Below are 25,790 nucleotides of genomic sequence, written 5' to 3'. Positions count from 1 at the left end.
AGAACCACAGAACTAGAGACTGTTCAGTCTTCTGTTAGAACCACAGAACTAGAGACTCTCCAGTCTTCTATTAGAACCACATAACTAGATGATGTTCAGTCTTCTATTAGAACCACAGAACTAGCGACTGTCCAGTCTTCTATTAGAACCACATAACTAGAGGCTGTCCAATCTTCTATTAGAACCACATAACTAGAGACTTTTCAGACTTCTATTATAACCACAGAACTAGAGACTCTTCATTCTTCTTTAGAACCACAGAACTAGAGACTGTCCAATTTTCTGTTAGAACCACAGAACTAGAGGCTGTCCAATATTCTGTTAGAACCACAGAACTAGAGACTGTTCAGTCTTCTATTAGAACCACAGAACTAGAGACTGTTCAGTCTTCTATTAGAACCACAGAACTAGAGACCTTCCAGTCTTCAGTTAGACCAACAGAACTAGAGACTGTCCAGTCTTCTATTAGAACCACAGAACTAGAGACTGTTTTCTATTAGAACCACAGAACTAGAGGCTGTCCAGTCTTCTATTAGAACCACAGAACTAGATGTGGTCCAGTCTTTTATTAGAAATACAGAACAAGAGACTGTCCAGTATTCTGATAGAACCACATACCTAGAGACTGTCCAGTCTTCTATTAGAACCACAGAACTAGAGACTGTCCAGTCTTCTATTAGAACCATAGAACTAGAGACCTTCCAGTCTTCAGTTAGAACCACATATCTAGAAACTGTTCAGTCTTCTGTTAGAACCACTGAAGTAGACACTGTCCTGTCTTCTATTAGAACCACATTACTAGATGATGTTCAGTCTTCTATTAAAACCACAGAACTAGAGACTGTTCAGTCTTCTGTTAAAACCACAGAGCTAGCGACTGTCCAGTCTTCTATTAGAACCACATAACTAGATGATGTTCAGTCTTCTATTAGAACCACATAACTAGAGACTATTCAGTCTTCTGTTAGAACCACATAACTAGAGACTATCCAGTCTTCTGTTAGAACCACAGAACTAGAGACTATCCAGTCATCTATAGAACCACAGAACTAGAGACTGTCCAGTCTTCTATTAGAACCACAGAACTAGAGACCTTCCAGTCTTCAGTTAGAACCACAGAACTAGAGACTGTCTTGTCTTCTATTAGAAAAACAGAACTAGAGACTGTCCAGTCTTCTATTAGAACCACAGAACTAGAGGCTGTCCAGTCTTCTTTAGAACCACATAACTAGAGACTGTCCAGTATTATGTTAGAACCACAGAACTAGAGACTGTCCAGTCTTCTATAAGAACCACAGACCTAGAGACTGTCCATTCTTCTATTAGAACCACAGAACTAGAGACTGTCCAGTCTTCTATTAGAACCACATTACTAGAGACTTTCCAGTCTTCTATTAGAACCACAGAACTAGAGACTGTCCAGTATTCTGTTAGACCCATAGAACTAGAGACTGTCCAGTCTTCTATTAGAACCACATAACTGGAGACTGTCCATTCTTTTATTAGAACCACAGAACTAGAGACCTTCCAGTCTTCAGTTAGAACCACAGAACTAGATGCTGTCCAGTCATCTATTAGAACTTCAGAACTAGAGACTGTCCAGTCTTCTGTTAGAACCACATAACTAGATGCTGTCCAGACTTCTGTTAAAACCACAGAACTAGATGATGTTCAGTCTTCAGTTAGAACCACAGAACTAGAGACTGTCCAGTCTTCTGTTAGAACCACAGAACTAGAGACTGTCCAGTCTTCTGTTAGAACCACAGAACTAGATGCTATCCAGTCTTCTATTAGATCCCCAGAACTAGATTCTGTCCAGTCTTCTATTAGAACCACAGAACTAGATGTTTTTCAGTCTTCAGTTAGAACCACAGAACTGGAGACTGTCCAGTCTTTTGTTAGAACCACAGAACTAGAGACTGTCCAGTCTTCTATTAGAACCACAGAACTAGAGACTGTCCAGTCTTCTATTAGAACCACAGAACTAGAGACTGTCCCGTCTTCTATTAGAACCACAGAACTAGAGACTGTCCAGTCTTCTATTAGAACCACAGAACTAGAGACTGTTCAGTCAATGTAGAACAGGTAACAAGGGACAGAGAACTACCACACAACAAACCACTTTAGGAAGAGGAGGAGGATGCAGAGGAGGAGGAAATGAGGAGGAGGAGGAGGAGGAGGAGGAGGAGCAGGAGAGAGAGAGAGAGAGAGAGAGAGAGAGAGAGAGAGAGAGAGAGAGAGAGAGAGAGAGAGAGAGAGAGAGAGAGAGAGAGAGACAGAGACAGAGAGAGAGAGAGAGAGAGAGACAGAGACAGAGAGAGAGAGAGAGAGAGAGAGAGAGAGAGAGAGAGAGATGATGGGAGGAGTGAGAGTAATAATAATAAAAAGAGTGGTGTGTAAGTATTGAAGGAGGAAGAGGGGGGTGGTTTAACCGGTGCATAACGAGGGGGGTGGGGGTTTACGTGTGTGTGTGTGTGTGTGTGTGTGTGTGTGTGTGTGTGTGTGTGTGTGTTTCTGTGTGTGTGTCAGTATCACTGCTCATGTCATTGGTCCGTAGTTGAATCAGGAGCAGCACCGTTCATCACTGAACTGAGGAGGCCTCTCTCTCTGTTCCTCTCTCCCTCGCTCCTTATCTCCGTATCTCGCTTCCTCAGATCTCTCTCCTTCTCCGAAGCATCAGAAGCCTACCGGTTCCAACCACAGGTGAGAGCTTTTCCTCTCTCAATAGCAGCTTGACATTATGGACTTTACTTTAATCTATTTCCCCTGTAACATTATGGACTTTAATCTATTTCCCCTGTAACATTATGTACTTGAATCTATTTACCCTGTAACATTATGAACTTTAATCTATTTCCCCTGTAATATTATGGACTTTAATCTATTTCCCCTGTAACATTATGAACTTTAATCTATTTCGCCTGTAACATTATGTACTTGAATCTATTTACCCTGTAACATTATGAACTTTAATCTATTTCCCCTGTAATATTATGGACTTTAATCTATTTACCCTGTAACATTATGGACTTGAATCTATTTACCCTGTAATATTATGGACTTTAATCTATTTCCCCTGTAACATTATGAACTTTAATCTATTTCCCCTGTAACATTATGGACTTTAATCTATTTACCCTGTAATATTATGGACTTTAATCTATTTCCCCTGTAATATTATGGACTTTAATCTATTTCCCCTGTAATATTATGGACTTTAATCTATTTACCCTGTAATATTATGGACTTTAATCTATTTACCCTGTAATATTATGGACTTTAATCTATTTCCCCTGTAACATTATGAACTTTAATCTATTTACCCTGTAACATTATTCTTCAGTTAATGTTTTTTTCTCTTTTGGACTTGTAGTTGTTGCTTTCTTTGAGATTTAACCAGAATCAGCTTCAGCTATAACATCATTACATCATAATATCATAATATCGTTGACACTGATTTATAAATGGACATGATTAAACAGCTGTACGTTATGTAGACATTAAAATCATTTAAAAGCTGTATTTTATCTGCTAGTTTTCTGCCACCTGTTGGACTGTCTGTGTCTTCTGTGTCAGTCCAGTATGTCCATGGTCTGGTTTAGACAGCATGATGGTTGTCTACAGTGAGTTCATGAGATCAAGGTCTGTGTGTGCGTGTGTGTGTGCGTGTGTGTGTGTGTGTGTGTGTGTGTATGTGTGTGTGTGTGTGTGTGTGTGTGTGTGTGTGTGTGTGTGTGTGTGTGTGTGTGTGTCTGTGTCTGTGTCTGTGTGTCTGTGTGTGTGTCTGTGTGGATGTCTGTCTCTTTGTGTGTGTGTGTGTGTGTGTGTGTGTGTGTGTGTGTGTGTGTGTGTGTGTGTGTGTGTGTGTGTGTGTGTGTGTGTGTGTGTGTGTGTGTGTGTGTGTGTGTGTGTGTGTGTGTGTGTGTGTGTCTGTGTGTCTGTGTGTCTGTGTGTGTGTGTGTGTGTGTGTGTATGAGAACTGTACAGGACATCTGATGAAATGACCCTTTCCTATAGGGGGATATACAGCAGTGGATAGATCCAGGGCAGCTCTACGGGGCGGCAGGTAGCTTAGTGGTTAAGAGCGTTGTGCCAGTAACCAAAAGGTTGCTGGTTCTAATCCCCGAGCCGATAGGTGAAAAATCTGTCGATGTGCCCTTGAGCAAGGCACTTAACCCTAATTGCTCCTGTAAGTCGCTCTGGATAAGAGCGTCTGCTAAATGTACTGTGGGTGTATGGACATAGATCATGTTATGTTGAACCACTGAACTTAAAGCAGCTGTCTAGAACCCCACAGCCCCACTCTAGAACCCCACAGCCCCACTCTAGAACCCCACAGCCCCACTCTAGAACCCCACAGCCTCACTCTAGAACCCCACAGCCCCACTCTAGAACCCCACAGCCCCACTCTAGAACCCCACAGCCCCACTCTAGAACCCCACAGCCCCACTCTAGAACCCCACAGCCTCACTCTAGAACCCCACAGCCCCACTCTAGAACCCCACAGCCTCACTCTAGAACCCCACAGCCCCACTCTAGAACCCCACAGCCCCACAGAGAATATAACTCACATCCTGTTCAACTACAGTCCTGCTTTCTTTAATGATCTTCTCTTATGAAGGATTTAAACTACACAGGGAGAGAGAGAGAGAGGGCTGGAGGGACCAGAGGAGAACGATGGACAGGGAGAGAGGGAGGGGTGGAGGGACCAGAGGACAGGTGAAAGATAGAGAGAGAGAGAGGGCTGGAGGGACCAGAGGACAGGTGAAAGGGAGAGAGAGAGAGAGGGCTGGAGGGACCAGAGGACAGGTGAAAGGGAGAGAGAGAGAGAGGGCTGGAGGGACCAGAGGACAAGTTCTTCAAAGACAGAAATTTGAAGAAGCAAAACTATTATTTTATTTTAGGAGAGACATTGTTTTCTTTGTCACTGTTGTGTATTTCTAAAAAGTGTTTGGAATCAGCTGTTTGGAAGTAGTTCAGTCGATTTATGGTTGTGAATGTGGTCAGTTCATTCATTAAGGGCTCTATTCAATACTCATCTCATAAGTTCAGCTTTAGCGAGTGAAATGTAAAGGCAATGTTTCTGCTTTAGCGGAGACTGTATACACGATAAACGCTGCATATGTCGTATTATTACATAAAATGTATATTATGGAATCTGTAATGCTTCAGCGTTGAAGATTAAATAGAGCCCTAAATCTGCATAAATGTAATCGGTCTCCACAATGACAGTCATCTATCTACAGTGTTAATATGGTACTGGAACTGACCCTGTATATAGTCACCTTACCCCTATACATATCTACCTCCATCTCTCCAGTATCCCTGTCCCCTTACCCCTATACATATCTACCTCCATCACTCCAGTATCCCTGCACATTGTTAATATGGTACAGGAACTGACCCTGTATATAGTCACCTTACCCCTATACATATCTACCTCCATCACTCCAGTATCCCTGGACATTGTTAATATGGTATTGGAACTGACCCTGTATATAGTCACCTGACCCCTATACATATCTACCTCCATCACTCCAGTATCCCTGCACATTGTTAATATGGTACAGGAACTGACCCTGTATATAGTATGTTACTTACTTATTGTGTTCTTCATATTTCTTCTTATTTCTCATGTTTTTTTTTATTCTAATATTATAAACATTAATATGTGACATTAAAAACTTGAATCTTGATGTGCCGTGTAGAGAACCCTCAATCTACACTAGAAAGGGTTAAACATTTCTGAAACCATGTCATAATAGAGATGTTGTATATCTGCTGTATCAGAGCAACATAGAACAGGATATGACAGAGCACTTTCAGCAGCCAGAAGTGTGCTCTGTAGTTGTGACAACTCACATGGAAGCATTTACTGTCAAAAGAAATAAGCAGAAATGGCTCCCCATGCCAATATTTCCATTAGCCTTAACCCTGCGTGGCAAAAGTCAAATGTCAAACCCTTAACATCCAGCTGAGACAACCCAGCAGTGTGGTGAGAACATTGTGGGGACATCACAAAATATATGTTCCCAAAAGACAAAAAACTGTCCAGTTGCGCAGATTATTCTACAATGTTTCTTGTAGCCCTTTCCTGCAGTCAAATTACCAAATCACCCTCTAGTGGCTTCATGGGTGGAATGTTATTAATATTTTTCATAATTTCATAATTAATAAACATATTTCTTTATTTTTACGCCGAAAATCAGGTGTTTCTATGTCAAACGGTTTTGTTATATATCAATCTTCTGTGATGTATATAAAGTGTAATATTGGGATGCAAACTCAAAATTGAATACATTTCAACTCTATATCTGACATGGTACATGGTGTGAGGTGGATACTTTTGTTTCAAAGTAGATTTGTTTAAGACCACCAAGAAACACTCTGTGTGACCCTGATTTAGCCCACTGCAGTAAAAGGTTAAGGTGCAAAAAACATTTACCTGATGTTACAAGAACGTTCCTAGAACACATTTAGTATGTTCTTTAATAAAGGTTCCCAGAATGTTTCTTTAGGTTGTGGGAACATTGTGGGGATATGACAATAAAACACTAAAACTGTCCAGTTGTGCTGACGTTCAGATAGATAATGTTTGTATCAGGGTGCACAAAACATTTATTTGATATTTGCAAGAATATTGACAGGACTTCCTTTCTGAGTTCTTTAAAGGTTCCCAGAACATTTAATTAGGTTGAGGGAACAGTGTGGGTACATTACCAGAGATAGGTTCCCAAAACACTAAATATACTCAGTTGTGATGACATTCATACAATCATTAAGTTAGGTTGCCAGGACATTCCCTTAATATTGTAAGAATGTTGACAGAAGTTCTTCAAAGGTTCCCAGAACATTTAGTTAAGTTATGGGAGTTTTCTGGGATATTGCAATAATATTATTGTGATATTCACATACTGTAGGTTCCACAGAACATTCCAAAAATGTGGCACAATGTTCCACACTTTCCAAATAAGTCTGTTTTTATGACATTCATGGCATATTTGTTTTAGATTTAACTTAATATTCCATTGATGTTCATGTAATAAATAGTAATAAGGTGGGTTAAGTCTTAATTCACATATGTATTATACATTCGTTTTTTTGCATATCCTACTCCCCCTGAGAGTGGGGTCGCTACCAGGGATATGCCATTATTGACAGCAACCCTGGAGCAATTAGGGTTAAGTGCCTTGCTCAAGGGCACATTGACAGATTTTTCACCTTGTAGGCACAGGGATTCAAACCAGCTACCTTTTGGTTACTTGCCCAACACTCTTAACCGCTGGGCTACCTTGCCACCCAACAATATATATCGTATATTGTCTTGGAGGTCCTCCAAACTTTTCAAGAACATTAAAAAAATGTTATATTTAAGTTTGACCTAATATTACCCCAACGTTCTGAAGTGCAGCTCCTTAAAGCAGATTGGAGTACATCCACTTTATGATACTCTCCCGATTTAATGTCAATTCACATTTGAAGGTGATATAGAGACACACGGCATTTGAATTTTATTCATAGGACATTTGAACCACATAGACACAACTATATTATTTACACTTCATATGTTGACAATCTGTACACGTGGGGTTTGAACCTGCAACGTTTGGTTCCCAAGCCAGGCCTTTTATCCTCTGCACCACATGTGTTTTAGGTCATTATTTTTTTTTAGAATATAGCACATGGCAGTTTGGTCAATCAGGAATTCCATGCTTTCCTTTTTAGCCTTCTTCCACATAGCTAACCCATGTCAAACATGGTTAAAGAATATGTGAGCTTGATCTGCAATCACATCAAGTAGCTCAAATGAATACAAACTATGTGCATTTTCATTTTCATTTTCATTTGTTTTAATGATACTGATAAATTAATTCCTGGATCAGAGAAGCTGTCAGTCTCGTCACGTTCATATGCATGTCACGGTGGCGATCGCAACAAAAAACGTCAAGGTGTTGCACAGGGCAGATAGGCACACAGTGAGGCTTATATTAACCCCCGCTGTACCAAACCAAAATGCTAGGCTAGTAGCATGGGGAAATATTGTCTAGATGCTTTCTTCCAGGGGAGATTAAGTTTATAAATTGACTGGCTGGGCTGTGGGACACGGGATGCGCATTGATACATCTAATGGAACTGTTAACAGGAATTAACTGTGGAATGTGGGGATTGTGATGCTATAACTCCCTGCTATCAACCAATCAGCATCCAGGATCCAAACAAACCGTTTTATAATGAGAATTCTGACAGAACTTGTTGGAATATTACCAAAGATAGATGATAAGTTGATGATGTGAGTGATTCAACATTTAGGAGAGGATGAATAATCATGTCCCATTTCCCTGGCATGCATCATTCGGGTCATTAAACTTGCTATAGTTAATGTGCAGTGCTCCTATTCTGGTGGGTGGGTGGGTGGTGTATCTTCATGCCCCTAGTAGCTGTCAAGTGGTTATTTTCCTTCCTGTCTGTTTCCCAGGTTTTATTACCCTTGTCCTATCATCCAGGTTTTCCCTCCCTCCCTCCCTCCCTCCCTCCTCCTCCCTCCCTCCCTCCCTCCCTCCCTCCCTCCCTCCCTCCCTCCCTCCCTCCCTCCCTCCCTCCCTCCCTCCCTCCTTCCTCCATCCTCTCCTCCCTCCCTCCCTCCCTCCCTCCCTCCATCCTGCCCTCCCTCCCTCCCTCCCTCCCTCCCTCCCTCCATCCTGCCCTCCCTCCCTCCCTCCATCCTGCCCTCCTCTCCCCTCTTCCCTCCCTCCCTCCATCCTCTCCTCCCTCCCTCCCTCCCTCCCTCCCTCCCTCCCTCCCCCTCTTTCCTTCCTCCCTCCCTCCCTCCCTCCCTCCCTTTCTCCCCCTCTTTCCTTCCTTCCTCTCTCCCTCCCTCCCTCCCTCCCTCCCTCCCTCCCTCCCTCCCTCCCTCCCTCCCTCCTTCCTCCATCTATTCCTGCCTTTAGGCTCTAGCATCGGATCACTTGGCATAGCACCAGTAAATCACCTGTCTTACAGTCACATCCTTTCTTGTCTGTCCACTAAGCGTTTTGTTGTGGTCCTCACTGCTACCGTATAGCTACCGTCAGTAATGTGTAATCATGGACGCTATGGGAAGCCACGAAAAATATATTTAATGTGTCTTTAGTCTCTCAGAGGCTGAATGTGTCTCAACGGAGAAACAGCGCCCCCTCTGTCTCTGTATGTGTAACCCGTCCATGTGATGCTGTCTGGTCAAAAGGAGTATAACATTGTTGCCGCACGTAGCATTGAATGCAAGGGAAGCCAGCAAAGATTTGGCCTCCCTTGATAAAAAAAAAAGTATAAAATAATAGCCAATCAGTGTGAGATGATGGAAGTTCAATATGTAGCTAGGATGTATTAGGCTAATGTTAACTAGCTAACGTTGCCCATGAATGGAGGTTAGGCTAGAGAGCAAGAATTTTAGCCAGGTAGCCTAGGACAACACAAACTAAAAGCTTGTACTGCACGACATTGTCATAGACCGTTTTGTCAACATGAAAGAGAGGAGGATGGCATTGGTGTTTCTCTACAAGTAGGGTGAGTCAACATGTTTTTTTCTACTTGCACGAACGCACGCACGCACACACACACACACACACACACACACACACACAGAAATCAGAACCTTGGCAGTCACATCATATTTAGCTTACGTTGATTGGACTAAATCGTTTTTGGCATATTTTAGTTGTCACTGTATTAGACTAAGCATACAGTGCATTCGGAAAGTATTCAGACCCCTTCACTTTTTCCACATTTTGTTACATTACAGCCTTATTTTAAAACGGATTAAATAAATGGTTTTCCTCATCAATCTACACACAATACCCCATAATGACAAAGTGAAAATAGGTTTTTAGAAATGTTTGCAAATGTATTTAAAATAAAAAATAAACAGAAATACATTTACATTTTAGTCATGTAGCAGACGCTCTTATCCAGAGCGACTTACAGTTAGTGAATGCATACATGTTTTTTGTGTGTTTTTTTTTTCATACTGGCCCCCGTGGGAAACGAACCCACATCCCTGCCGGCCAAACCCTCCCCTACCTTGGACGACGCTGGACCAATTGTGCACCGCCCATGGGTCTCCCGGTCGCAGCCGGCTGCGACAGAGGCTCGACTCGAATCAGGATCTCTAGTGGCACAGCTAGCACTGCGATACAGTGCCTTAGACCACTGCGCCACTCGGGAGTACCTTATTTACATATGTATTCAGACCTTTTACTCAGTACTTTGTTTTTATTTGTATTTATTTAACCTTTATTTAACTAGGCAAGTCAATTAAGAACAAATTCTTATTTACAATGACGGCCTACAGTACTTTGTTGAAGCACGTTTGGCAGCGATTCCCATCTCAGCTCAGACGTTTACCATCCATATCATCTACCACCGAACTCCGGACACTCAGGCCATCAGAACGAATGTCCATCCTTTCCAACCTTTTCGGGATTAACCCTTTCCTGCTCTGCGGAATGTTACATGTTTTACTGGACCATGACCTCGGTGTGTATAAATGAGAATAATTTGCTGGTGTCAACCCTTATATGAAAACAGGATACATATTTCCAAGCTGAGAAACAGCTCTTTCAAATGATATTACATACAATAGCACCCCACAAAATGGCGCCCCCAGGGCAATTTAACTGATTCCAAAGGCCGACCCAAAACAACGCCGGAGGAGAGGTACTCGGAGCGGTCTTCTAGTCTGACTTAGGAGGCGTGCACACCACCCACCGCTTCAGAGTATATTACTCGCTAATGTCCCTGGATAACAAAGTTGACGAAATCAGGGCAAGGGTTGCTTTCCAGAGAGACATCAGGGATTGTAACATCCTCTGTTTCACGGAAACATGGCTCTCTCTGGATATACTGTCCCCGTCCATACAGCCATCTGGGTTCTCTGTACATCGCGACGACAGGAATAAATATCTCTCCGGGAAGCAGAAGGGCGGAGGTGTGTGTTTCATGATTAACGACTCGTGGTGTAATTGTAGTAACATAGAGGTACTCGAGTCCTTCTGTTCACCCGACCTAGAATACCTCACAATCAAGCTGCTCTCCCAAGTTAATTTTATTCGGTTATAGTCACGGCCATGTATATCCCCCCTCAAGCCGATACCACGACGGCCCTCAAATAACTTCACTGGACTTTATGCAAACTGGAAACCACATATCCTGAGGCTGCATTTATTGTAGCTGGGGATTTTAACAAATCAAATTTGAGTAAAAAGGCTGCCAAAGTTCTATCAACACATCGACTGTAGTACTGGTGCTGCTAAAACACTGGACCACTGCTACTCCAACTTCTGGGATGCCTACAAGGCCCTCCCCTCCTTTCAGCAAATCTGACCACGACTCCATTTTGCTCCTCCCTTCCTACAGGCAGGAACTCAAACAGGAAGTACCCCTGCTAAGGACTATTCAACGCTGGTCTGACCAAAATGGAATCCACGGTTCAAGATTGTTTTGATCACGCCGACTGGGATATGTTACGGGTTGCTTCAGAGAAAAATATCGACGTATATACTGATACGGTGACTGAGTTTATCAGGAAGTGTACAGGAGATGTTGCACCCACTGTGACTATTAAAACCTACCCTAACCAGAAACCGTGGATAGATGGCAGCATTCGCACAAAACTGAAAGCGCGAACCACCTCATATAACCATGGCAAGGTGACTGGGAATATGGCAGAATACAAACAGTGTAGCTATTCCCTCCACAAGGCAATCAAACAGGCAAAACGTCAGTATAGGGACAAAGTGGAGTCACAATTCAACGGCTCAGACACGAGACAGGGACTCCAGACAATCATGGACTACAAAACCAGCCTCAATTTGCTTACCGCCCCAATAGATCCACAGACGATGCAATCGCCATCACACTGCACACTGCCCTATCCCATCTGGACAAGAGGAATACCTATGTAAGAATGCTGTTCATTGACTATAGCTCAGCATTCAACACCATATTACCCTCCAAGCTCATCATTAAGCTCGAGGCCCTGGGTCTGAACCCTGCCCTGTGCAACTGGGTCCTGGACTTCCTGACGGGCCGCCCCCAGGTGGTGAAGGTAGGAAACAACATCTCCACTTCGCTGATCCTCAACGCTGGAGCCCCACAAGGGTGCGTGCTCAGCCCCCTCCTGTACTCCCTGTTCACCCATGACTGTGTGGCCATGCACGCCTCCAACTCAATCATCAAGTTTGCAGACGACACAACAGTAGTAGGCTTGATTACCAACAACGATGTGACAGCCTACAGGGAGGAGGTGAGGGCCCTGGGAGAGTGGTACCAGGAAAATAACCTCTCTCTCTACATCAACAAAACAAAGGAGTTGATCGCGGACTTCAGGAAACAGCAGAGGGAGCACGCCTCTATCCACATCGATGGGACCGCAGTGGAGAAGGTGGAACGCTTCAAGTTCCTTGGCGTACACATCACTGACAAACTGAAATGGTCCACCCACGCAGACAGTGTGGTGTAGAAGGCGTAACAGAGCCTCTTCAACATCAGGAGGCTGAAGAAATTTGGCTTGGAACCTAAAACCCTCACAAACTTTTACAGATGCATAATTGAGAGCATCCTGTCGGGCTGTATCACCGCCTGGTACGGAAACTGCACCGCCCGCAACTGCAGGGCTCTCCAGAGGGTGGTGTGGTCTGCCGAACACATTACAGTGGGCAAACTACCAGCTGTCCAGGACACCTACAGCACCCTATGTCACAGGAAGGCCAAAAAGATCATCAAGGACAACAACCACTCGAGCCACTGCCTGTTCACCCCACTATCATCCAGAAGGCGAGGTCAGTACAGGTGCATCAAAGCTGGGACCGAGAGACTGAAAAACAGCTTCTATCTCATGGCCATCAGACTGTTAAATAGCCATCACTAGCACATTAGAGGCTGCTGGCTGTTTACATAGATTAGAAATCACTGGCCACTTTAATAAATGGAAAACTAGTCACTTTAATAATGTTTACAGATCTTGCATTACTCATCTCATATGTACAGTGGGGGGGAAAGTATTTAGTCAGCCACCAATTGTGCAAGTTCTCCCACTTAAAAAGATGAGAGAGGCCTGTAATTTTCATCATAGGTACACGTCAACTATGACAGACAAATTGAGGAAAAAAAATCCAGAAAATCACATTGTAGGATTTGTAATGAATTTATTTGCAAATTATGGTGGAAAATAAGTATTTGGTCACCTACAAACAAGCAAGATTTCTGGCTCTCACAGACCTGTAACTTCTTCTTTAAGAGGCTCCTCTGTCCTCCACTCGTTACCTGTATTAATGGCACCTGTTTGAACTTGTTATCAGTATAAAAGACACCTGTCCACAACCTCAAACAGTCACACTCCAAACTCCACTATGGCCAAGACCAAAGAGCTGTCAAAGGACACCAGAAACAAAATTGTAGACCTGCACCTGGCTGGGAAGACTGAATCTGCAATAGGTAAGCAGCTTGGTTTGAAGAAATCAACTGTGGGAGCAAGTATTAGGAAATGGAAGACATACAAGACCCCTGATAATCTCCCTCGATCTGGGGCTCCACACAAGATCTCACCCTGTGGGGTCAAAATGATCACAAGAACAGTGAGCAAAAATCCCAGAACCACACGGGAGGACCTAGTGAATGACCTGCAGAGAGCTGGGACCAAAGTAACAAAGCCTACCATCAGTAACACACTACGCCGCCAGGGACTCAAATCCTGCAGTGCCAGACATGTCCCCCTGCTTCAGCCAGTACATGTCCAGGCGCGTCTGAAGTTTGCTAGAGTGCATTTGGATGATCCAGAAGAGGATTGGGAGAATGTCATATGGTCAGATGAAACCAAAATAGAACTTTTTGGTAAAAACTCAACTCGTCGTGTTTGGAGGACAAAGAATGCTGAGTTGCATCCAAAGAACACCATACCTACTGTGAAGCATGGGGGTGGAAACATCATGCTTTGGGGCTGTTTTTCTGCAAAGGGACCAGGACGCCTGATCCGTGTAAAGGAAAGAATGAATGGGGCCATGTATCGTGAGATTTTGAGTGAAAACCTCCTTCCATCAGCAAGGGCATTGAAGATGAAACGTGGCTGGGTCTTTCAATATGACAATGATCCCACACACAACACCCGGGCAACGAAGGAGTGGCTTCGTAAGAAGCATTTCAAGGTCCTGGAGTGGCCTAGCCAGTCTCCAGATCTCAACCCCATAGAAAATCTTTGGAGGGAGTTGAAAGTCCGTGTTGCCCAGCAACAGCCCCAAAACATCACTGCTCTAGAGGAGATCTGCATGGAGGAATGGGCCAAAATACCATCAACAGTGTGTGAAAACCTTGTGAAGACTTACAGAAAACGTTTGACCTGTGTCATTGCCAACAAAGGGTATATAACAAAGTTTTGAGAAACTTTTGTTATTGACCAAATACTTATTTTCCACCATAATTTGCAAATAAATCCATTAAAAATCCTACAATGTGATTATTTTTTCTCATTTTGTCTGTCATAGTTGACGTGTACGTATGATGAAAATTACAGGCCTCTCTCATCTTTTTAAGTGGGAGAACTTGCACAATTGGTGGCTGACTAAATACTTTTTTCCCCACTGTATATACTGTATTCTATACTATTCTACTGTATCTTAGTCTATGCCGCTCTGACATTGCTCGTCCATATATTTATTTACATCTTCTTAATTCAATTTCTTTACTTAGATTTGTGTGTATTGGGTATATGTTGTGAAATGTTTAGATATTACTTGTTAGATATTTGTCAGGGCGACGTTTATGCTGTGAGCGAAGTCAAGCGCAGGACACCGAGCTACTGTCAGACGAACTTTACTAGCACAGTAATCAAAATACAAACAAAACCTCCAAACAGGGAGGAACAAAATACGCATACACCCGAACACTGCCGATCTCACGGAAAACAACCACACACAATAACCAATGAGAGACAGGGGGTTATAAAGGGAATACAATGTAACATAATGGGAAACAGGTGAAAACAATCAGGACAAACTAGACAAACACCGAAAAATAGATCGGTGGCAGCTAGTACTCCGGGGACGACGAACGCCGAAGCCTGCCCGAGCAAGGAGGAGGGGCATCCTCGGCTGTATCCGTGACAATACTAAGGAACTGTCGGAGCTAGAAGCACAAGCATATCGCTACACCCACAATAACATCTGCTAAACACGTGTATGTGACCAATACAATTTGATTTGATTTGATTTGAAATTGTATTCAGTCAAGGAAAAACACCTGTGAAAATGTGTATCTTTTACGAAATCAATGCTTTTCTATTTTGTAAACTGCCGTTTACAAACCTTTGTAATGACGATATTAATGCAGTGAAGAACTTGGAGCATATTGAGTCTTCCTGATATTTTGATTGATCATCTGAACTCAGAATATAAATACCTTTTTCTGTGAGTTACAGACGTTTTAGTGACCGATGGTATTTTTCTCAAATTCTATGGAATGTTCTGTGACCAGACACTTTCTTATCTGGATAGCATATTAAACACATATCTGCTCCAAAACAAATTACAAATTGCATTTAGTCTTACATTTGATAAGGGAAGACATAAACAAGTGATATAATATTAATAAAACAATAACTTTATTGAAATAATAATCTTAGGGGAATACATTGTCTCATACAAACCTGAAAATAAAGACACATTTAAATCGCTATTATAACCATAACATTATACAACATTTCAGGGCTAAGTTAATCAAAATCGAACTGGTTTTACAAAATATGAAACAAATAAGGCATTTAACAACAATTATTAGCTTTTACAACTTCCATTTCTACATTCAACCAGCATATAGTCTATTACAGAAAGAGTCTGAACGGGAACAATTCCAAGAGCACAACATTATTCCTTTACATCCCGAAGGTCATTAGTCATGAAACATAAAGGGAGGCATGCAGGATGTCTTGGATAAGAAAGGGAAAACATACAGGGGAGAGGGGGGACATGCAGGAGAGGGGGGACATGCAGGAGAGGGGGGACATGTAGGAGAAGGGGGACATGTAGGAGAGGGGGACATGTAGGAGAAGGGGGACATGTAGGAGAGGGGGGACATGTAGGAGAAGGGGGACATGTAGGAGAAGGGGGACATGTAGGAGAGGGGGGACATGTAGGAGAAGGGGGACATGTAGGAGAAGGGGGACATGCAGGAGAAGGTGGACATGCAGGAGAGGAGGGACATGTAGGAGAGGGGGGACATGTAGGAGAGGGGAGACATGTAGGAGAAGGGGGACATGCAGGAGAAGGTGGACATGCAGGAGAAGGGGGACATGTAGGAGAAGGGGGACATGTAGGAGAGGGAGACATGTAGGAGAAGGTGGACATGCAGGAGAAGGGGGACATGTAGGAGAAGGTGGACATGCAGGAGAAGGTGGACATGCAGGAGAAGGGGGACATGCAGGAGAAGGTGGACATGCAGGAGAAGGTGGACATGCAGGAGAAGGTGGACATGCAGGAGAAGGTGGACATGCAGGAGAAGGTGGACATGCAGGAGAGGGGGGACATGTAGGAGAAGGTGGACATGCAGGAGAGGGGGGACATGTAGGAGAGGGGGGACATGTAGGAGAGGGGAGACATGTAGGAGAAGGTGGACATGCAGGAGAAGGTGGACATGCAGGAGAAGGTGGACATGCAGGAGAAGGGGGACATGTAGGAGAGGGGGGACATGTAGGAGAAGGGGGACATGTAGGAGAAGGGGGACATGCAGGAGAGGGGGACATGTAGGAGAGGGGGACATGCAGGAGAGGAGGGACATGTAGGAGAGGGGGGACATGTAGGAGAAGGGGGACATGTAGGAGAGGGGAGACATGTAGGAGAAGGGGGACATGCAGGAGAAGGGGGACATGTAGGAGAAGGGGGACATGCAGGAGAAGGTGGACATGCAGGAGAAGGGGGACATGCAGGAGAAGGGGGACATGTAGGAGAGGGGGGACATGTAGGAGAAGGGGGACATGTAGGAGAGGGGAGACATGTAGGAGAAGGGGGACATGCAGGAGAAGGGGGACATGTAGGAGAAGGGGGACATGCAGGAGAAGGTGGACATGCAGGAGAGGGGGACATGTAGGAGAGGGGGACATGTAGGAGAAGGTGGACATGCAGGAGAAGGTGGACATGCAGGAGAAGGTGGACATGCAGGAGAAGGGGGACATGCAGGAGAAGGTGGACATGCAGGAGAAGGTGGACATGCAGGAGAAGGGGGACATGCAGGAGAAGGGGGACATGTAGGAGAGGGGGGACATGTAGGAGAGGGGAGACATGTAGGAGAAGGGGGACATGCAGGAGAAGGTGGACATGCAGGGAGAAGGGGGACATGTAGGAGAAGGGGGACATGTAGGAGAGGGAGACATGTAGGAGAAGGTGGACATGCAGGAGAAGGTGGACATGCAGGAGAAGGGGGACATGTAGGAGAGGGGGGACATGTAGGAGAGGGGGGACATGTAGGAGAGGGGAGACATGCAGGAGAGGGGGGACATGTAGGAGAAGGTGGACATGCAGGAGAAGGGGGACATGTAGGAGAAGGGGGACATGTAGGAGAGGGGGGACATGCAGGAGAGGGGGGACATGTAGGAGAGGGGGACATGTAGGAGAGGGGGACATGCAGGAGAGGGGGACATGTAGGAGAAGGGGGACATGTAGGAGAGGGGGGGACATGTAGGAGAGGGGAGACATGTAGGAGAAGGTGGACATGCAGGAGAGAGAGGGACATGTAGGAGAAGGGGACATGCAGGGAGAGGGGGGACATGTAGGAGAGGGGGGACATGTAGGAGAGGGGAGACATGTAGGAGAAGGTGGACATGCAGGAGAAGGTGGACATGCAGGAGAAGGGGGACATGTAGGAGAAGGGGGACATGCAGGAGAAGGTGGACATGTAGGAGAAGGTGGACATGCAGGAGAAGGGGGACATGCAGGAGAAGGTGGACATGCAGGAGAAGGGGGACATGCAGGAGAGGGGGACATGTAGGAGAGGGGGGACATGTAGGAGAGGGAGACATGTAGGAGAGGGGGGACATGTAGGAGAAGGGGGACATGTAGGAGAGGGGAGACATGTAGGAGAAGGGGGACATGCAGGAGAAGGGGGACATGTAGGAGAAGGGGGACATGCAGGAGAAGGTGGACATGCAGGAGAGGGGGACATGTAGGGGAGAGGGGGACATGTAGGAGAGGGGAGACATGTAGGAGAAGGTGGACATGCAGGAGAAGGTGGACATGCAGGAGAAGGTGGACATGCAGGAGAAGGGGGACATGCAGGAGAAGGTGGACATGCAGGAGAAGGTGGACATGCAGGAGAAGGGGGACATGCAGGAGAAGGGGGACATGTAGGAGAGGGGGGACATGTAGGAGAGGGGAGACATGTAGGAGAAGGGGGACATGCAGGAGAAGGTGGACATGCAGGAGAAGGGGGACATGTAGGAGAAGGGGGACATGTAGGAGAGGGGAGACATGTAGGAGAAGGTGGACATGCAGGAGAAGGTGGACATGCAGGAGAAGGGGGACATGTAGGAGAGGGGGACATGTAGGAGAGGGAGACATGTAGGAGAGGGGGACATGTAGGAGAAGGGGACATGTAGGAGAGGGGAGACATGTAGGAGAAGGGGGACATGCAGGAGAGGAGGGACATGTAGGAGAAGGGGGACATGCAGGAGAGGGGGGACATGTAGGAGAAGGGGACATGCAGGAGAAGGTGGACATGCAGGAGAGGGGGGACATGTAGGAGAGGGGGGACATGTAGGAGAGGGGAGACATGTAGGAGAAGGTGGACATGTAGGAGAAGGGGGGACATGTAGGAGAGGGGGACATGTAGGAGAAGGGGACATGTAGGAGAGGGGAGACATGTAGGAGAGGGGGGGGACATGCAGGAGAGGGGAGACATGTAGGAGAAGGGGGACATGTAGGAGAAGGGGGACATGCAGGAGAAGGTGGACATGCAGGAGAGGGGGACATGTAGGAGAGGGGGACATGTAGGAGAAGGGGGACATGCAGGAGAGGGGGACATGTAGGAGAGGGGGGACATGTAGGAGAAGGGGGACATGCAGGAGAAGGGGACATGTAGGAGAAGGTGGACATGCAGGAGAGGGGGGACATGTAGGAGAGGGGGGACATGTAGGAGAAGGTGGACATGCAGGAGAAGGGGGACATGCAGGAGAGGGGGGACATGCAGGAGAGGAGGGACATGTAGGAGAGGGGGGACATGTAGGAGAGGGGAGACATGTAGGAGAAGGGGGACATGTAGGAGAAGGGGGACATGATGGAGAAGGGGGATATGCAGGAGAGGGGGGACATGTAGGAGAAGGTGGACATGTAGGAGAAGGGGGACATGCAGGAGAGGGGGGACATGTAGGAGAGGGGGGACATGTAGGAGAAGGTGGACATGCAGGAGAAGGGGGACATGCAGGAGAGGGGGACATGCAGGAGAGGAGGGACATGTAGGAGAGGGGGACATGTAGGAGAGGGGAGACATGTAGGAGAAGGGGACATGTAGGAGAAGGGGGACATGATGGAGAAGGGGATATGCAGGAGAGGGGGACATGTAGGAGAGGGGGGACATGTAGGAGAAGGGGGACATGTAGAGGAAGGTGGACATGCAGGAGAAGGGGGACATGTAGGAGAGGGGGGACATGTAGGAGAAGGGGGACATGTAGAGGAAGGTGGACATGCAGGAGAAGGGGGACATGTAGGAGAAGGTGGACATGCAGGAGAAGGGGGACATGCAGGAGAGGGGGGACATGTAGGAGAAGGGGGGACATGCAGGAGAGGGGGACATGTAGGAGAAGGTGGACATGCAGGAGAAGGGGGACATGCAGGAGAGGGGGGACATGTAGGAGAGGGGGGACATGTAGGAGAAGGTGGACATGATGGAGAAGGGGGATATGCAGGAGAGGGGGGACATGTAGGAGAAGGGGGACATGTAGAGGAAGGTGGACATGCAGGAGAAGGGGGACATGCAGGAGAGGGGGACATGTAGGAGAGGGGGGACATGTAGGAGAAGGGGGACATGTAGAGGAAGGTGGACATGCAGGAGAAGGGGGACATGCAGGAGAGGGGGGACATGTAGGAGAAGGTGGACATGCAGGAGAAGGGGGACATGCAGGAGAGGGGGACATGTAGGAGAGGGGGACATGTAGGAGAAGGTGGACATGATGGAGAAGGGGGATATGCAGGAGAGGGGGGACATGTAGGAGAAGGGGGACATGTAGAGGAAGGTGGACATGCAGGAGAAGGGGGACATGTAGGAGAAGGGGACATGCAGGAGAAGGGGGACATGTAGGAGAGGGGGGACATGTAGGAGAAGGGGGACATGTAGGAGAAGGGGGACATGTAGGAGAAGGGGGACATGTAGGAGAGGGGGGGACATGTAGGAGAAGGGGACATGCAGGAGAAGGGGGACATGTAGGAGAGGGGGGACATGTAGGAGAAGGGGGACATGCAGGAGAAGGGGGACATGTAGGAGAAGGGGGACATGTAGGAGAGGGGGGACATGTAGGAGAGGGGGGACATGTAGGAGAAGGGGGACATGCAGGAGAGGGGGGACATGTAGGAGAAGGTGGACATGCAGGAGAAGGGGGACATGCAGGAGAGGGGGGACATGTAGGAGAGGGGGGACATGTAGGAGAAGGTGGACATGATGGAGAAGGGGGATATGCAGGAGAGGGGGGACATGTAGGAGAAGGGGACATGTAGAGGAAGGTGGACATGCAGGAGAAGGGGGACATGCAGGAGAGGGGGGACATGTAGGAGAAGGTGGACATGCAGGAGAAGGGGGGACATGCAGGAGAGGGGGACATGTAGGAGAGGGGGGACATGTAGGAGAAGGTGGACATGATGGAGAAGGGGGATATGCAGGAGAGGGGGGACATGTAGGAGAAGGGGGACATGTAGGAGAAGGTGGACATGCAGGAGAAGGGGGACATGTAGGAGAAGGGGGACATGCAGGAGAAGGGGGACATGTAGGAGAGGGGGGACATGTAGGAGAAGGGGGACATGCAGGAGAAGGGGGACATGTAGGAGAAGGGGACATGTAGGAGAGGGGGACATGTAGGAGAAGGGGGACATGCAGGAGAAGGGGGACATGTAGGAGAGGGGGGACATGTAGGAGAAGGGGGACATGCAGGAGAAGGGGGACATGTAGGAGAAGGGGGACATGTAGGAGAGGGGGGACATGTAGGAGAAGGGGGACATGCAGGAGAAGGGGGACATGTAGGAGAGGGGGGACATGTAGGAGAAGGGGGACATGCAGGAGAAGGGGGACATGTAGGAGAAGGTGGACATGCAGGAGAAGGGGGACATGCAGGAGAGGGGGGACATGCAGGAGAGGGGGGACATGTAGGAGAGGGGAGACATGTAGGAGAGGGGGGACATGTAGGAGAAGGTGGACATGCAGGAGAAGGGGGACATGCAGGAGAGGGGGGACATGTAGGAGAAGGGGGACATGCAGGAGAAGGGGACATGTAGGAGAAGGTGGACATGCAGGAGAGGGCGGACATGCAGGAGAGGGGGACATGTAGGAGAAGGTGGACATGCAGGAGAAGGGGGACATGTAGGAGAGGGGGACATGTAGGAGAGGGGGGACATGTGGGAGAAGGTGGACATGCAGGAGAAGGGGGACATGCAGGAGAGGGGGGACATGTAGGAGAAGGTGGACATGCAGGAGAAGGGGGACATGCAGGAGAGGGGGGACATGTAGGATAAGGGGGACATGCAGGAGAAGGGGGACATGCAGGAGAGGGGGGACATGTAGGAGAGGGGGGACATGCAGGACAGGGGGGACATGTAGGAGAAGGGGGACATGTAGGAGAGGGGGGCATGTAGGAGAGGGGGGACATACTTGCTATTAGCCACCGTTAGCAGTCTTCACCATTGTCCGTGGCCTGCACTACCTACAAGCCAGCTCTAGCCTGGACAATTGTCGGCCAGTCTGCACATCGCGCTATCGAGCCAGAGCATATCGGATTTTCTGCCGGAATCACTGAATCACTGGACCTTAACACCAGATCATTGCAACTAGCCAGCTGCAACCGAATGGCTGTTGTCGTTGTTGGCTAATCACCACTGTCCTGAAGCTAACCCCAGTTAGCCTTGAGCTAGCCTCGAGCCAAGCCCATCTCCCGACTATCTACCTCTCTGTCAACCGGACGGGACCTCCTGGTGTTGACACGGAGCCCCGCCGATCCATCACAACTGGTCTGCCGACGTAATCGTCTGATGTGGTTTCAACAGGCTTCCCGTTGCGACGACCATGAAGATCCATCTGCTAGCCCCGGCCGTGCCTCCAGCTCACCTGTAGCGTAGCAGCCACTGAACTGCTCTCGGACTCACATATTGCTGTTCACTGGACCTTATGATCACTCAGCTACACAGCTGATGCCTGTTGGACTGTACCCCATCCTGTTTAGCCTCAGCTCAAACTTTCGTTGCCATTACCTGCTGTTGTTTTAGCTCTCTCGAATAGCACCTGTGACTGCTTTATGCCTCTCTCCCATATCAATATGCCTTGCCTATTGCCGTTTCGGTTAGTTCTAACTGTACTTTTTCACTGTAGAGCCCCCAGTCCTGCTCAACATGTCTCAGATAGCTCCTTTGTCCCACCCCCCACACACGCAGAGACCGGCTCAATCGGTGCCTCCAGTGATGCTATCTCTTTCATCTTTACCCAATACTTAGGTTTACCTCCACTGTACTCATATCCTTCCATATCCTTGTCTGTACATAATGCCCTGAATCTATTCTACAACGCCCGGAAATCTGCCTGTTTTATTCTCTGTACCCAACGCACAAGAAGACAAGTTCTTAAAGCCTTCAGCCGTATCCTTATTCTACTCCTCCTCTGTTCCTCTGGTGATGTAGAGGTTAACCCAGGCCCTGTAGCCCCCAGTATCACTCCTGCTCCCCAGGCGCTATCATTTGTTGACTTCTGTAACCGTAAAAGCCTTGGTTTCTTGCATGTTAACATCAGAAGCCTCCTCCCTAAGTTTGAGTTATTCACTGCGTTAGCACACTCCGCCAACCCTGATGTTCTAGCAGTGTCTGAATTCTGGCTTAGGAAGGCCACCAAAGATTCTGACATTTCCATTCCCAACTACAACATTTTCCATCTAGATAGAACTGCCAAAGGGGGAAGAGTTGCAATCTACTGTAGAGATAGCCTGCAGAGCTCTACCATGCTATCCAGGTCTGTGCCCAAACAGTTTGAGCTTCTACTTCTAAAAATCCACCTTTCCAGAAATAAGTCTCTCACTGTTGCCGCTTGCTACAGACCCCCCTCAGCCCCCAGCTGTGCCCTGAACATCATATGTGAATTGATTCCCCCCCATCTATCCTCAGAGTTCGTATTGCTTGGTGACCTAAACTGGGATATGCTTAACACCCCGGCTGTCCTACAATCTAAACTAGATGCCCTCAATCTCACACAAATTATCAAGGAACCTACCAGGTACAACCCTAAATCCGTTAACATGGGCACCCTCATAGATATCATCCTGACTAATTTACCCTCTAAATACACCTCTGCTGTCTTCAACCAGGATCTCAGCGAACATTGCCTCATTGCCAGCGTCCGTAATGGGTCCGCGGTCAAATGACCACCCCTCATCACTGTCAAACGCTCCCTAAAACACTTCCTGGGTATCCTGGATGGATATTGACCTCATTCCATCAGTAGAGGATGCCTGGTTGTTCTTTAAAAGTACTTATAGCCCCTGTGATATGCAACTTTTCAGAGAAGTCAGGAACCAATTTTCACAATCAGTTAGATAAGAAAAGGCTAACTTTTTCAAAGAGAAATTTGCATCCTGTAGCACTAACTCCAAAAAGTTTGGGGACACTGTAAAGTCCATGGAGAATAAGAGCACCTCCTCCCAGCTGCCCACTGCACTGAGGCTAGGAAACACTGTCACTACCAATAAATCTACAATAATCGAAAATTTCAACAAGCATTTTGCTACGGCTGGCCATGCTTTCCACCTGGCTACCCCTACCCCGGCCGCCAGCTCTGCACCCTCCGCTGCAACTTGCCCATGCCCCCCCCACCCGCTTCTCCTTCACCCAAATTCAGACAGCTGATGTTCTGAAAGAGCTGCAAAATCTGGACCCCTACAAATCAGCTGGGCTAGACAATCTGGACCCTTTCTTTCTAAAATTAGCCGCCGAAATTGTCGCAACCCCTATTTCTAGCCTGTTCAACCTCTCTTTCGTATCGTCTGAGATCCCCAGAGATTCCTCTTCAAAGTGGGTGACACTCTAGATCCAAACTGTTACAGACCTATATCCATCCTGCCCTGCCTTTCGAAAGTTTTTGAAAGCCAAGTTAACAAACAGATCACCGACCATTTCGAATCCCACCGTACCTTCTCCACTATGCAATCCGGTTTCCAAACTGGTCATGGGTGTACCTCAAGGTCCTAAACGATATAATAACCGTGATCGATAAAAGACAGTACTGTGCAGCCGTCTTCATTGACCTGGCCAAGACTTTTGACTCTGTCAATCACCGCATTCTTATTGGCAGACTAAATAGCCTTGGTTTCTCAAATGACTGCCTCGCCTGGTTCACCAACTACTTCTCAGATAGAGTTCAATGTGTTAAATCGGAGGACCTGTTGTCTGGACCTCTGGCAGTCTCTATGGGGGTGTCACAGGGTTCAATTCTCGGGCCGACTCTATTCTCTGTGTATATCAATGATGTCGCTCTTGCTGCTGGTGACTCTCAGATCCACCTCTACGCAGACGATACCATTTTGTATACATCTGGCCCTTCATTGGACACTGTGTTAACAAACCTCCAAATGAGCTTCAATGCCATATAACACTCCTTCCATGGCCTCCAACTGCTCTTAAACGCTATTAAAACTAAATGCATGCTCTTCAATCGAACGCTGCTTGCACCCGCCTGCCCGACTAGAATCACTACTCTCGGCGGGTCTGACTTAGAATATGTGGACAACTACAAATACCTAGGTGTCTGGTTAGACCGTAAACTCTCCTTCCAGACTCACATTAAGCATTTCCAATCCAAGTTAAATCTAGAATCGGCTTCCTATTTCGCAACAAAGCCTCCTTCACTCATGCTGCTAAACATGCCCTCGTAAAACTGACTATCCTACCGATCCTTCACTTCGGCGATGTCATTTACAAAATAGCTTCCAACACTCTACTCAGCAAATTGGATGTAGTCTATCACAGTGCCATCCGTTTTGTCACCAAAGCCCCATATACTACCCACCATTGTGACCTGTACGCTCTCGTTGGCTGGCCCTCACTACATATTCGTCGCCAAACCCACTGGCTCCAGGTCATCTAAATCACTTCTATGCAAATCCCCGCCTTATTTTAGCTCATTGGTCACCATAGCAACACCCACCCGTAGTATGCGTTCCAGCAGGTATATCTCACTGGTCATCCCCAAAGCCAACACCTCCTTTGGTCGCCATTCCTTCCAGTTCTCTGCTGAAAATGACTGGAACGAACTGCAAAAATCTCTGAAGCTGGAGACTCTTATCTCCCTCACTATCTTTAAGCATGAGTTGTCAGAGCAGCTTACCGATCACTGCACCTGTACACAGCCCATCTGTAATTAGCCCACCCAACTACAGTGAGGGAAAAAAGTATTTGATCCCCTGCTGATTTTGTACGTTTGCCCACTGACAAAGAAATGATCAGTCTATAATTTTAATGGTAGGTTTATTTGAACAGTGAGCGACAGAATAACAACAAAAAAATCCAGAAAAACGCATGTCAAAAATGTTATAAATT

At 46.9% G+C, this 25,790-nt stretch overlaps 1 protein-coding gene across 1 annotated transcript in view; it reads left to right on the top strand.

The window, feature by feature from the left end:
• The first annotated feature begins 2,575 nt into the window (after window positions 1–2,575).
• LOC121549503 (type-1 angiotensin II receptor) overlaps window positions 2,576–25,790 on the top strand; it is a 39,998-nt gene continuing 16,783 nt past the window's right edge. The window contains 1 exon segment of the mRNA XM_041861293.2: window positions 2,576–2,703. The gene's annotated coding sequence lies outside the window, so the exon portion shown is untranslated.

Source organism: Coregonus clupeaformis, unplaced genomic scaffold, assembly GCF_020615455.1.
Source record: "Coregonus clupeaformis isolate EN_2021a unplaced genomic scaffold, ASM2061545v1 scaf0889, whole genome shotgun sequence".
NCBI classification, from domain to species: Eukaryota; Metazoa; Chordata; class Actinopteri; order Salmoniformes; family Salmonidae; genus Coregonus; species Coregonus clupeaformis.
The sequence above is the reverse complement of the archived record's forward strand: the minus strand, read 5'-3'. Positions and strand labels throughout refer to the sequence as shown.